We start from the raw sequence: 15,239 nt of genomic DNA, 5'->3' as shown, positions 1-15,239 counted from the left end.
AATGACCTTTAAGTTTCTCTTTGGTGTTTATGGGTTTAAAAGTCTGGAAATCTCCACAGTTGCTGGTGATTCACTCTAATGGTAATGAAATTTAAAGAACCCCCTGTATTGGCTTGGTTTTTGGATTGAGTGTTAAGACCCAGAACTTTTGAATCCCACTTGTGGGATGGACTTGTTGACATGAATAGAGAGGGCTGAACTGGCAGGAGCTGGTTCCATGGATTTAGAAATAAGCCCAAGCAGAGAGAGGCCAGAAGAACTTTTGGGGAGCAGGATAGTGTAGGAAGAGAGAGAGGAGAATTGCTGGGGGCCAGAGTTGCTAAGAGACTATTGAGGGACAGTTGTAGCTGCCCAGGAATTTTGAGAACTGCCACCCAGAGCTTCTGAGGACTGAGGAGGCATGGCTGTGATGCTGGTATTTTGTCTGTCTGTTTTAATGTGGTTTTGCTAGATTTGCCTGCTGGTAAAGGACACTGCTGCTGTTGCAGAGGTCCTAGAACCTTGCTGTTGGTTCAGAAGCCCTGAAGAAGGATTTTCTTGTTGTATGTGTACAGAAATCCTGGAATAGGGTCTTGCTGATGTTGTCAGGGGTCTTGGGACTATTCTGCAGGCAGAGAGTGAATTAATGAGGACACTGGCAATGTACATTGTGGCTTTGTTAAGCTTTATCTCCCCAGGAACAGAGAACTTGCCTCTTGTCAAGAAGAAGAAAAGATTTCTTCTTGGGTATTAAATGCTGTGATGATATCTTAACCTTGTAGCTTAAGAGTAGGTGGCCTTTTGTGCTCTCCAGTGCCCCTTTTGAGAAAGTGCTTGGCATTAATAGATGGAGTTATAATTCAGTTGTGATCAAGGGGTGGGAAACTTTAGACTTTTTTTGTGCTCTGTGACTGATAAAAGTAATGTACTTTGTTTATGATTGGAAACTAATCTCCATTTGAGAAGAGGGGCTTTATGACTGACTAAATGAATGTACTGTCCAGGAGTGGAGTAGTACTTGGATTGTATTGAGAACTTACTACTAAATGAATGGTTTACACTGTATTTTGATTTTCTCTGTGAATGTTTTTGCTTTAATTTGTCATTGAATAAAATAGAGAGTTACTATGCTGGCATTCCAAACCTTGGAAGTTGCCTTTATTTGGCATTACATTCATTCTCCTGAAGTCTGCTCTGGCCAGTCTGTGCTTCTGGTCAGGGCCTCCCCAGGTCTAGGCCCATGCAGCTCATGTCAGACTGCATGAGGCTCCAAGCTGGGTGAGATAGACCCTTCCTGTTGCCCTGCTGGGCTTCCTTTAGTGGGATATTTGTTTCTCTCAGTCCCTTTGTGCATTATGTAGCTCTAAAATTAGTTTAGAGTTATTTTTTTTTTTTTTTTTTGGTATTGGAGGTGGTTGGAGCAAGAGCTGAAGCAAGTTCCGGCTTTTACTCTGCCATCTTGGCTCTAACTTTTTCTGAGGAAATGTGCTTTGTTAGATTGTTTGTGGAATTCAGGGATTTGTTAGTCTCAACAATTTTTTTAAAGTACCTTATACTGGGGATGAAGGCTGGGGCATGAATAGAAAAGGTTGATCCAGTGTTCTAAGAATTATGTCAGAAGAGTCAAAGATCAGAATGAACTGGAGTTGGCCAAGAATGAAACAATATTGATAGGCATACTCTGTAATATACTCCCTCCCCAATCCACCTTCTACAACTCCTCTCATTCTTTAATACTCAGTTCATTCACCACCTTCTACTTGAAGCCTTCCTTGAATCCTCTCCAAACTACTAGTGCCCTGTTCCCCTCCCAGATTACCTTATACTTACTGCTTTGCATGTATTCTCTTTATATTTATGCTGGTTATACTTATATATGTTGTTTTTTCAAATACAATCTTCTTGAGAGTACATATTGTTTCATTCATTCTGTTTGTACCCCAGAATATAGCAAGTGCTTGGATTTTGTGGAGATTAGCCTTTTGTTCCAGGTAGATGGGATGACAGTAACTGATAATGGAGAGGGGAAAAAAAGTAATGATATATCTCCTCTTTCTTGTGTTTTCATTGACAAGTGGAATAATTTTTATATTGGAAAATTTGCAATGTATATCTGTGTGTGTGTTGGGGAGGAATATGGCTAATAAGTAATAAATATCCAAGATATGGAAATGATAAGAGAACACACAATTGCCTTCAATAAATTCAAGTCACCAGACCCACATGAACTACATCCCAAGCCACTAAAAGTTATTTTTGAATTATGGTGAAAGAGGGAAGAGTGTTAAGATACAAGAAATGAATAATGCCTAAATTTTCAGAAATGTGAAGACAATAGAGTGTATAGACAATATAGCCATAGGTTTCTATGTTCAACTCTAATATCTGAGAAAATTTTGGAATGTATTTAGTAATATATTATATGTTTATCTACAAAAAAGAAGTGAATCACAAAAAAGTCAGCAAAACAGGTTATACAACCAGTTATCAGACTAACCTTCATCCCCTTAAATTATGACCAGTTAATGAGACCTGTCAAATGGAGAATGCAAAAGATGGGGGTAGAAATGGAGAATAACTCTTATCATTACTAGTAATCAGTTATTAAAATAACCCATTCCTTTAATCAGAGCTCCCCCTTTGAATCAAGTCCAGACCCAGATCTCTCATACAGAACATGCTTTTTCTCCTGTCTTTAAATCCTTTTTGATGACCAAGCTTTGGGACATAAAATTTATTTCCCCTATTATTATTTTCCCTCATATTACCTCCTCCCTATTTTTCTGTCCTTCCCTATTTCCCTTTTGAGTTTAATGCATTTTTTATACCAAAGTTGTTATTTGTGAAAACATATGTTCAACTTTTTTTTTCTAGTTTATCTAATAGTAGGATCATGAGGTACTTGTTCTACCTGCACTTTAAATCATGTTAGTGTGCTCCTTCCTTTGCTCATCCCATTTATATGAAAGTACTTCTACCTTGCTCATTTCTTGTTTGTTTTCCACTTTTCCCTCCATTTTCCTTTTTCTCTTTCTTCAGCATTTCCTGTATTAAAAATAAAAAAAAATCCTTACCTAGGCCCTATATTTGTCATATTTGGCTGCCTCTATGACCTTTGAAAACAGAATTTTGAAGATATTCTTGTCTCTTTCCCCTTTACTGGAATCTAAACACTTCATTAGCTCCTTTCCTTGCTCAGATGAATTTGACTTTCCAGGTTTCTCTTGACTCGTGCATTTGAATTGTAAAATTTTTACTCAGTTAAAATCTTCTCATCAGTAATGCTTGAATGTACTATATTTTATCAAAAATACATTTCCTCTCTTATTTATATATCTTTATCTATTGCATTTTGAATAATATACTCCACAATTTTTTTCCTGTATAATTGCTGCTGTCTAAAGTGATTCTAAGTGTTCTTTCTCTTTCTCTCTCTGTGTATGTGAGTGTGTATGTAATCCTCAGTGACTGCAGTATTTATTAAAACTATTACTACTATATTACTATTACTTCTTTTACTATGATTACTACTAGTAGCAGTACTGGTATGCATGCTACTACTGCCACTCCTTTTCCTAGCTAGCATGTGTATAGAACATTAAGATTTGTAAAAACACTGCTTATTTCATTTGATGCTGAAAACAATCCCATGAGATAAATGCTATCTGCTCTATTTTATAGATGAAAAAGTTGAGGCATAGTGGTAAAGTGACATGTTGAAGTTTATGGTGAAGGACTTGTTGAAGATCCCAGAGATATTAAGTGTCTGAGCAGAAAATGAGCTCAAGGTTTCCTAGTTCCAAGTCCTATGGCCTAGTCATTGTAACACCTAGTATTTTGTCATTGGCTATAGTATTTTTTCTGCTTACTTTTTTGCAACCTGTTTTGGATTGCGATTTTGTGCACTAAACACAGTGCCTCACAGAGGAGGAGCCATGTACATGTCTCTTCAGCTTTCTCAGAACGATTGGGTAGGTCTTCTTTGGTCGTTCCCCCTTTGTAATCCATGTATAGTCAATTTCCCAGACAGTACAAAATGGTAGAAGCATAGCCAGATAGCAGTTGATCTGAGGGGAAAACTTTTCTTGCAATTTTAGCATTTTTCAAGTTCAATATTGGTAATTTTCTTTTTTTTTATTATTCCATAACACCCACATTAAATTAAATGTAAAGTTCTTTCTCTTCTTTCTCCATAACACATCTAATATGTTCCATTTTTCTCCACTTACATGAACACCACCTTTTTGGAAGCCCTTATCAACTCTACAATGAACTAATTAAATAGTCTCCTAATTATTGTCCTAGCTTTTAGTCACAGACTTCTCCAATAAATTTTCCACATTGTTGTCAAAATTATCTTTAGAACATCTAGGCTTGATTCTTTCTCTCCCCTTTTTGATGGTATTCAATGACTTATTATTGCCTTTAGAATAAAATGAAAATTCCTTTGCTTGCCTTTTAGAACGTTTCATGGTTTCATTGTAGGCCACCTTTTCAGACTTGGTTCCTCTCATGCATTCCTCATTGCAGAGATGCTGGCCCTCTTGTTGATTCCTGAATGATCTATTTCCCAATTCTATGAGTTTCTTTACAAGCCATCCTAAATGCCTGCAATGTATTCTTAGTAGGATGCTAATTTTCTTTCAAGTTCATGTTCCATATTCTAAGGGAAGCCTTTTATGATCTCCCTAATTCTAACTTCTCTCTGGACATCAAATTATACTGTATTTATCTGTTTAAAACTCTCTCTTCTCTCACAACCTCTATCAGGATAAGCTTCCTGGAGGCCTGGGCTTACTTTACAAATATGTCTTTGTATTCCTTTTAAGCCGGTGAATAAGAACCTACTCTGTTCTAGACACTATGCTAAGCATTGAAGTTATAAATCTGAAAAGAAAAAAAAAACACTCTAAAAGACAGCTGAAAAATTTTGGGGGTTGGGACCCAGCTTTAGAAAAGATAGAGAACTCCAGGAGAATGAATCTAGATGGGAAACCAAGAGATAGCTGGCTTGGATGCCCTCCCTAAATACAGGTTCTAGAAGGAGTTCCCATTCCTACAAATCAAAGGGAGGGACTCAAAGGGCTAATGAGTACTGATAAGGTATGAATTCCAGGACTGAAATGAGCTTTCAGAATGAAAAGTTCCCAGGGCATAATGGGGAAATCTAAAGGAGTAAAGTCAAATGAAATGAAAATATGACTGGCCTGGGTACCCTCCTTAAATAAAAGTCATTGTTTTGAACATAATAGGTATTTATCTTGTTGTTTTTAAGTCATGTCCTACTCTCTGTGACCCCATTTGGAGTTTTCTTGGCAAAGATACAGAAGTGGTTTGCCATTTTCTTCTCCAGCTTATTTTACAGATGAGGAAATTGAGGCAAACAGGGTTAAGTGACTTGCCCAGAGTCCCATAGTTAGTAAGTTTGTGAGGCTGGATAAGAACTCAGGATTTTCTGACTCCAGGACCAACCCTCTTTGCCCTGTGCCACCTTTCTGCTTCATTATCTTGAGCTGCATTAAGAGAAAAGTTCAATGTGTAGAAAAAGGCATATGACAGTCATTATGTTCTGCTCTGGCTAGACCACATTTGACTGATTGCATTGACTCCAAAGCACAACATTTAAGGTAGGACTTTGAAAGGTTGGAGAAGTATCTGAGAATGGCAACAAGGACAGCAAAGCACTTTGAGATTGTGCCATATGAGAATTAGTTGAAACAAGTAGAGAAATTTAGCCTATTAACAAATAGTTGTTGAGTGCTGCCTGATTTATCCCAGAGAAAAGAAAAATTGAAAGGAACATGGCACCACTGTCAAAGTATCTGAAGGTCTGGCCCTGGGAACAATTGATTAGATATATTCTGGCTAGTCCCAGAGGGTAGATGTGGGAGCTACAGGTGGAAGTTAATTAGATTTGATATAAGAAAAACAACTCCACAGCCAACTTTCTTACTACTAGAGCTATCAAAAAGGATGATGGAAGGTGAATTCTGCTACCTGGAAGTCTTAAAACAAAGGCTTGCCAACCACTTGGGAAAGCTGATTTGTGTTCAGGACTAGATGGCTTCAGAGGACTTTGTGATTTCTGTTCAGGACTAGATGCAATTCAGAGATGCTCGGCTATAGCACATATACCCACAGATAATTTTGAATTGCCTGTTCCTCTTATTTTTCCAACTGGGACCAATGTTGTATCGCTGCATGAATTGAACAGGTCAGTGTTCCAGGCAGGAGTAAACTGAATTTCCCAAGATATTTGAACATATTTCCCAAGGTCTATGATCTTCTCTCTCCCTATGTCTAACCCAGCAACAGAATGAAACTTAGTTGAGTCTAGTTTTCATTTGTTTGTTGCTCAGGGGATGTCCAAAACTTGTAGTCTTTGTGACCCCAATTTATAAATTTTTCCTTCATTAAGTCTGAATCCTTTCCATCTAGCCCTCCAGCATTTGCTGCACACAAAGTGGAGAGTGACCTTTTTTTTTATTTCTAGACTCTAACCTCTTTTCAACCAATATCCTGGCAGTGCTTTTGGAAAATATTTCCTGGGGCCTGTTTATACTGAAGTATGTAAGATATAATCCTTTCTCAGTAATTGGAATATGTCTACAGTCACAGCTCATATCTAAAATCCTGAAATGTGTGACTGCCACTTGTTAACCTGTGATTTCTTTCAAAGAGTTCAGTAACTGTGGCTGCATTCATTTCATAAGTAATAGTCGCCTTTTATTAAGGTCCTTCTTTCTCACCATGTTTAAAAATAGACTGATTTCCCCTACTATTTTTCTGACCTTCTTGGCTTCCTCATTTCTTTGTTTCCTCATTGAGCTTATGTCTTTGTGTTATGGATATTTTATATATGTCATGCACTCTATAGGTATTATCTCTGTCTGAGCCCTTTTGTCTCTTTCAAATGTCAAATATGCCTTCTGATTATTTCTTAAAGTATTCAGGACAATTCGTTTAGCACATCCTTGTAGAAAGTCCAAAAAACTATCACCATCAAATACTTTTTTAGTCTCTTTCCCAATGATATCATTATATTAGGGGCAGAACCCTTAATGCAATGATTTTTAACCTTGGATGGGAAAAGAAATATACACACAAAATATGCATATATATATGTATATGTATATATAAACTTGATATTTCCTTTAGCTATGAATTAAAACAAACAAAAATATCCTAAGAAGGCCATAGACATCCACAGACTGTGAAAGGGACTCATGAAAAGTTAAGAATGCTTGCCTTATGAATACTTCCTTCCATCACCAATTACAAACAACATGGAAATCTTAAATATTCTAAATCTCCTTTGTGTGTGTGTATATGTGTGTGAGTGTGTGTGAGAGATAGAGAGAGACAGAGATACAGAGAAAGACAGAGATTGAGAGAGAGAGAGAGAGACAGAGAGACAGAGACAGAGAAGGGTATGAAAATTGTAGGGGGAAAGGGAGAATGTAAATGGAACCAAAGATTATTTTAGAAAGATGACACAAGTTCCTTGAAATAGGTGGGTAGTTGATACCCTAGAATTGATATTAACTGTCATTGTAATTTAAGGTTAATATCTGCTTCTCTGCTTAGTCTTTTGACCAAATAGACATCAACCCAGACAAATTAGATTAGGCACATCTGGGTTTGGAAGACCAGAGAACAAATATGGTCTCAAATTTTTACTAGCTGTGCAATATCAAGCAAATTTAAACTGTATACCTCAGTTTCCTGAGCTGTAAGATGTGTATAATACTAGCACCTACCTCCCAGATTTGTTGTAAGGACTAAATAAAGTAATATTTATAATGCATTTAGCATAGTGCCTGGTACTTGCAGGTACCATGTTTAATATTATTATTACCATTATTATATATATTTTAAATTAATGTCTCCTGTATCTGTTATAATCTATAGCCTACATTTTTAAATCATTTCCCTCCTGAAGTAGAGCTTATATGATAGCCAGATTGAGAGTAGATGTCTTGAAATTTCTCCAGAATCACTGGGGTCTCTTATGGTGGTAAACTGAGGTGAAAGAATCTTAAAACATGGAGTATATGGACAAATAATATAGATTAAGTGAGTCTTTAAACATCTGGTGAGCAATACTGATTTTCAAAAGAGTTAAGCTAGATTGAGGAGGGAGTTGTACTCCTACCCAACTATGAAGGGACCAGCATTGGTTCCTTAGACATGGTGGATGTCACATTTCATCTTTATTCTATTTTTGGATCTATTAATAGCCTATCTTTGTATAGAGCCTGAATGTTTCTCTACAAATAACCTAAAGCATTCATAATTCAATTGTACCTTAAGAGTCTTGAACTACATATATAAGACTATATATATATATATTTTTTGGGGGGGGTAGGAGGGTGGAAGCCTGGGCAATTGGGGTTAAGTGACTTGTCCGAGTTCACATGGCTAGTGTGTGTCAAATTTCTGAGGTTGGATTTGAACTCAGGTCCTCCTGACTCCAGGGCTGGTGCTCTATTCACTGAGCCAACTAGCTGCCCCAAGACTATATATATTCTAAAACTTTATATTTGAAAGAGACAATTCTAGAGAACTACAAGGTAGAAAAGAGGGGAATGAAAGAGAAGCAGAATCCTTTACAAAATAAAAGCCTATATTTTCTACTTACTACTTTAGAAACTTGAACAAACCAAATCATCCCTGGGAAAATCTCCAAAAGGAAGAAAAAAAGTTTCTCACCTCTAGCACCACACATTCTCCTAATCAACAAACAAAAGGGTCTTTGTCAAGAGATCAAGACTTGTTTATCTGAGAGTGGTAGGAGAAAAGAAAGAAGGACCATTTGCTGGATTTGTGCTGTTAAAATACATTGCTTTAATATATATATATATATATATGCATATATATATACATATATATGCATATATTTTATATAACTGAAATGTGACAAAATGTCTATACATAGCTCCATTTAGGACTCTTTTTCCTTATGAAGTAATACATCTCCTATACTTCTTTCTCCACCTCTACCCTCATCTTAAATTCACCCAGGTTTAGGCTTATTTTTGGCACCATAGTTTGGGTTTGAATACTCAATTCCAAAGAAACATTTATATTAAGCAAAAATAAGATGTTAGTAAGCCACAGACATTACTGGCTAAAACAGACATTCACATAGGCTGCAGGGATTGCAAAATTCTTAACACACACACTTATTACCATTGATCCTCATAAAAAGCCTCATAAATGCCCTCATAAAAATCCCATTTTACCCATGAGAAAACTGAAATACTCTCAGAGAGATAAAGTAACTTTCCCAGAGTCACACAATGAATATCCAAGGTAGGATTTAAACCCAGATCCTCCTTACTCCAAGTCAAGCATCCCTTCCACTCACTATGCTATATTGTCTCCAAGCTAGAATACAACATGTTCTCAAATAATAATGCTGTACCTAGAGTGTTCAAATGTTCCTTGGTAAGTCAGTTTATCTTTCTGAATATTTTTCTCGTCTGCAAAATTAAAATAATTATTTAAAATATATTTTTGCTCTGATCCAAAAAAGTAAAGAATGCAGATTCTGAGATTAGAAGATCTGAGTTGAAATACTATTTGAGTGGCCCTGGATAAGTCACTTAGCTTTTAAAGAACTCCTTCCAGAAAACTTTAAACATTTTAAAGAATTGTCATGGAAAGGAGGCATAAGTTTTACAAAAGTTTTACAAAAGATCTTGACAGATTTGGATGTTGGACTTAATCTAAAAGGTGAAATTTAATAGGGATAAATGTAAAGTACTACAGAGAGACACAAATAATCAGCCTCATAAAACTAAGAAGGGAGAGTGCTATGTATAAATAGTAGGTTGAAAAAAATTGGGAATTTACTACAATAGAAACTCAATGCAAGCCAACAATCTACTATGGCAGCCCAGAAAACTGATATATGTTCTTGGGCATGAACATATAGTGTTCAGGAATTAAGATATGTTAGTGCTACTCTGGTGCTCTTCCCTGGTCAAATATCACAACAGGGGGCATCATATTTTCAAAAAGATTTTGATAAGCTCTATGGCATCCAGAAGAAAATTTCCAGAATTGCAAAAGGCCAACTTTATTACATATGAGTAACAGCAAGTAAGCATCCTGGGAAAGAGAAGATTTGAGCAGAGAAGAAAGCAAGAAAGCTTTTGTCTAAATTTGATATTTCAAGTATTTGTCTAGCTGTCACCCAGACAATTAATTTTGTGTTTTGTTGTTATTGTTGTTTGTTTGTTTTGGTTTTTCTACTTAGGTTCAGAGAGTAGCCATAGGAAAAAAAATACTTGATGTTGCAAAGAAGGAAAACTAGATCTGATTTAAGGGAAAAGTTCCTAACCACTAGAGTTGTATAAAGGCTGAATAGATTAATTGGGGAAGTAGTGGATTCCCTGTCTTTGAAGGTCTTTGCACCACCACTGCATAGTCACATATTGAGTATGTGGTATAGGTGATTTGAGAGGAATAAAAAAGACCTTCCAACTCTGAAAATCTATAACTGTGATTTGTTGTGGCATTATATAAATGTGAGTTTTTTTTAAATTACTACTGTAATATAATTAACTATTGCCTCATTTATTCCTGGTCTTTGGAAATGAATTAAATCATGTTAGAGTTCACATTTCCAAGCTCTTCCTTCTTGCCCTTAACTCTAACTATATTTGGAAATATATAACAAGAAAAATAGATAGAATTTAGAGCTTAAAGGGACTTGAAAGGTTATCTAATTTAAATTCTTGTTTTTATAGGTGTCAAAACTGAGTTTTCACAAGGTTAAATGCCATACTTAGGGTAACATTTAGGAGGAAGCCTATATAGGTCAATCATTTCAATCTTTTCATTTTATGGATGAAGAAACAGACAAACACTGAGGCCTAGAGAGGAGTCATGGCTTTTCATTGTTCAGATAGGAAAATATGCTGCTGAGGCAAAATTGGAACCCAAGTCCTGTCCTCTGACTTCCTATCCAATATTCTTCCCCTTTTTGCATCATAATAACCATATCTGCCTTGCATATTTGATGTATAGATTAAATATCTATTTCTGAAATAAATATAGGGTAGAAAATAAGTACAGACAAACTTGGAAGACAAAACATTTCGGAAGTCATTTGTATGGCTTTAATTAAAACTCATTACATTCCGACACTAATTGTCGTCAATACCAATATTTCTAAGTCAAATGCTTTAATGCCTTTATTTTTCATGTATTTGACAGAATGAATAGGAAAGATAGGGAGTAATCTATCTCCCTTTTTTTGGCAAGCTTTGTATTGCTTCTGTTTTTTGAAAGAAGATTATGGGGGGGTGACCATCCTTCAACAGAAAAAAAAATGGAACTTTCAGCTGAGTCAAATTTATTTAATTATGATGAAATATGTAATTTCTCTCTTCTAGTTTGTTTTGAATTTTATTGCTGTCAAATATTTCTAATAGGAAAACCTTGGGTGGCAGGAGGACTCTATTAATTTACTGTGCTTCAAACAAATCTGGAACTTAAACATGTTTTAATACACAAATCCCAAAAATATAAACAATTCTAGGGAAGTAGTTTCCATCTAGTCTTAGACTGATTGGCCCCCGGTTTGCTATTAACCCAGTAAAAATTTTCATGGATTAGTTTGGTTTTCTTATAGAGAGAAATGGGGCAGTTATATGGCACAGTGGATAGAATTTGGGGCATGGAGTTAGGAAGACTCCTGTTCATGAGTTCAAATTCAGCCTCAGATACTTCCTAGCTGTGTGATCCTGGGCGAGTCAATTAACCCTACATACCTGAGTTCCTCATCCCTAAAATGAGCTGGAGAAGGAAATGGCAAATGATTCCAATATCTCTGCCAAGAAAACCCCAAATAGAGTCACAGAGTTCAACACAACTGAAAAACACCTAAATATCAACAAATGTAGAGAAAACATAATTGAGATTCTAGAATCTGATAAAAAAAATGTCCATTTTAATTCTATAAATAGATTCCTGCTCCCTTCCTCTTCTGATTTTGCCATACTTTGTTATCAAATAATGGAAAAGGTGTAGAGAAAAGAAAACTATTTCTAATTTATGATCTTAGCACAGAAAGAAACAGTCAAGTTTCTGCCTCATTGAATTGCTTGGGATGAAAGGAAAGGTGAGTGCTTCTATTTGGCTCTGGTGCTTTATTGGTACCATTTGGTGGCAATGGTGGCAGGGTTTCCATATCTATTTAATAATTTTTCCTGGGATATTTATCATTTTTCTCTAGTGTCCCAGTCAGTTTTGTAAATCACTAGTCCTGAATCTTGTTCTGTTTAATATAGGAGTTTTGGGTCTCATGAAAGAGTTCAGGATGGAAAAAGAAAGTTAATTATCATAGATGAACTTATTTCCATTTTTCAAACTTATACAGAGAAGAGTCTTTATTAAAAAAATTTCAGAATGTCTAACTTCCTGATATGATAGATTTATTTTTTAGTTTCATAATAGGTAATGTGAAAAAAGGGATAGATTTGAAATCAGGCATGTTAAAATACTGATTCTGATGCTTATTTACTATGTGGCCTTAGATGAGCCTCTAAAATCACTACAAATCTGTTTCCTCATCTGTTAAAATTAAGGTAATAATTATTTATTTTTTCTCTCATAGGGTTTATAGCACCAACACCACGTTCACGGCACTGATGGTAAATTTGTACAAAAAAATTACACAAATGTAAATTTTCCGGCATAGTTCTCAATCACAAAATATGACAGATTCTCCATATAGAATCCAGAAGCCAAAAATTTATTTGGATACCCCAGAAAACCAAATCCCAACACCAGGAAAACAAATCAGTTATAGCAACATAGAAGTTAATACACCACAACATAACAGAGGACCATGCCATCTTTTAGCCAACATTCACAAGCCTAGTTGTCTCCCTGGGTGTGTCCTCTCTTTCTCACCATCTAGATGCTCTGACTCCCAGCTTCCTGTGAGTTCTGCTCCACCCTTCAGCAAATTCCTCCTATCACAGGCTCCATGTGATTACATTCAGCCTATTAGGGGTCAGGGAAAATCTTCGAATCAGGATCCTATGAAACTTGAAAGCCATATCAATGGCTTGAGACTTCATTCTCTCACTGAATTAAAATGTGTAGATAGTCTTGAAACATTTTATATATGTGATCTAACTGAAATGGAGGTTTTGAGTATGCAAAGTGAAGACAAAAAGCACAGATGTGCTCTTTATATCTACAAAAGCTAATTTCTTCATATCAGAGCTTTTCAATGGTAACATTTCAATAGTAACATTTCAACAGTTCAACTTAACACTACATGCTATCAGTAAAAACAAGACAAATGAAAAGAAATCCTTCCTATCCTCAACTAGTTTACTGAAACTAAATACAAAGCATATACAGAGAAATTGTTCATCCGTCAATTTTGAAGTGGACCAATGACATTACCACTTTAATTATGACTTTAATTGATGTCTTGATATAAATTGGATTTAAATGAGGCAGAGTTGTGCCAAGTTGTCAGCCTCACTTTCTCTTACAGAGCCATTGAATTCCACAAAGTCAGGATGAAAGGAAATGGCCGGGGATGTAAAGAATGGCAGCATTTTCAATGTCTGACCAAACTCTAAGCTGTCTACAGAGCCTGCTTCATCTATCTTCATGGCCATTGGGACAAATTATTCTCATACAAATTGAATGCAAGAGCAAAGAAGAACTAATGCTCTTGATATCTGAAAATTGTTCCAGAAGAATACTTAATTTTAAGTCATTAAAATAAGTTGATGGAAATTAAGAAAAAAGGGTACCACAACCCCCTAAATCCCCAGAGAAATGTTATCCATAAATTTCTAAAGCTTCTTTCTGTTTTAAATACATATATTTATTGGGTTTCAAAGACTAAATTTCAACTTAGTTATCTTGCAAATGCATTTTGATGAGTATTACTCCAAAGATTCATGCCATATTAATGATGCCTGTGTTCTGCTGTCATTCAAAATGCGTCAGTAATTTCTATCACTATCTTCATTATAATAATCTCTGATACAGAGGTGAAGTAGTTCTCTACTTCCATGAAAATGAGTCTTGTGTCTCTTCTCCATTTTATTGCATCAAGATTTGTACCTCTTTCAGTCCTGCTGTTATGGTAATAAGCAACAGAATGCTTCTTTAAGGACTGCTGTTCTTTTTCTAAGATTGCTATTCTATTAATCATAAGGGTGGCAGCTTAATGCTTGGATTGCAGCATAGAATGTAATTTATTAAAGTCTGTTGCAGGCAGTCTGAGTCACCAGTAGAGTGTTTATTAATGATTTCTCCATTTTATTTTTGTCTTAAGGAAAATTAAACTTAAAACAGTGAAAAAATGTGATGTTTCTTCTCATCCTAGAACTCTGGAGTGGGAAGGAATTGTAGGGTCATAGACTTAAAGTTGGAAAGGACATCAGATGTCAGATGCCTCATTTGACAGGGAAGGAAATTGAGGCTCAGACTTTGGGGGTTATCTAGTACAATCTCCCATTTTCAATTATATCCCTAACAAATGATCATTTAGACTGACCAATTCTAGTGAAAATATCTGGGAATCTGCTTCAATTTTGTACATTTATAATAAATATATACATGTATATGTATACATATATACATCTGTGATGATTTTAGTAAGTAAAAGCCTTACTTCATGTAACTGCAACCTATTAGTGCCAAAAAAAATAAACTTAGCTCTTCTAATATGTGACACCAACAATCACATCACTTTCTAGGATGTCTATGACAAATATTGTTAAACCATTAATCCATTCCTCATAAAATGTGGTTTTGATTCCCTTGGTTACACTAATCACTGACCTCTGAATAGTTGGATGGACTTCTAGTCAGTCAGTTTACAAGAAAAAAAGGGGCTGAGAGAGAAACATTTTTTACCCTCAAGGAACTCTTATTATAATGGCAACAAACATAAAATTAAGAAGGCACAGCATGATATATATCTACTAGATGGAAACAAATCTGAAAAGAGGAAGGGGTAACCATTCCTAACAGAGTGTGCCCCCACACTCCAAATCATACCCTTTTTTTCTGTTTACATATTCTACCTTGGTGATCTTATCAACTCACATTGGTTTAATTATCATCTCTTTTCATCAAACTCCCAAATCCTTATTTGTGTCCTCATTTTTTTTCTCCTGAGCTTCAGTCCTGTGGTACCAACTACCATACTCACCTGTTTAGAATTAAAAGTCATTCACAATCTGACTCCAACCTGCCTTTCAGACTAATTT

Source organism: Petaurus breviceps, unplaced genomic scaffold (genome assembly GCF_028583685.1).
Source record: "Petaurus breviceps papuanus isolate PSGF00001 unplaced genomic scaffold, PetGlider_PUasm1.0 225, whole genome shotgun sequence".
Taxonomy (NCBI): Eukaryota; Metazoa; Chordata; class Mammalia; order Diprotodontia; family Petauridae; genus Petaurus; species Petaurus breviceps.
The sequence above is the reverse complement of the archived record's forward strand: the minus strand, read 5'-3'. Positions refer to the sequence as shown.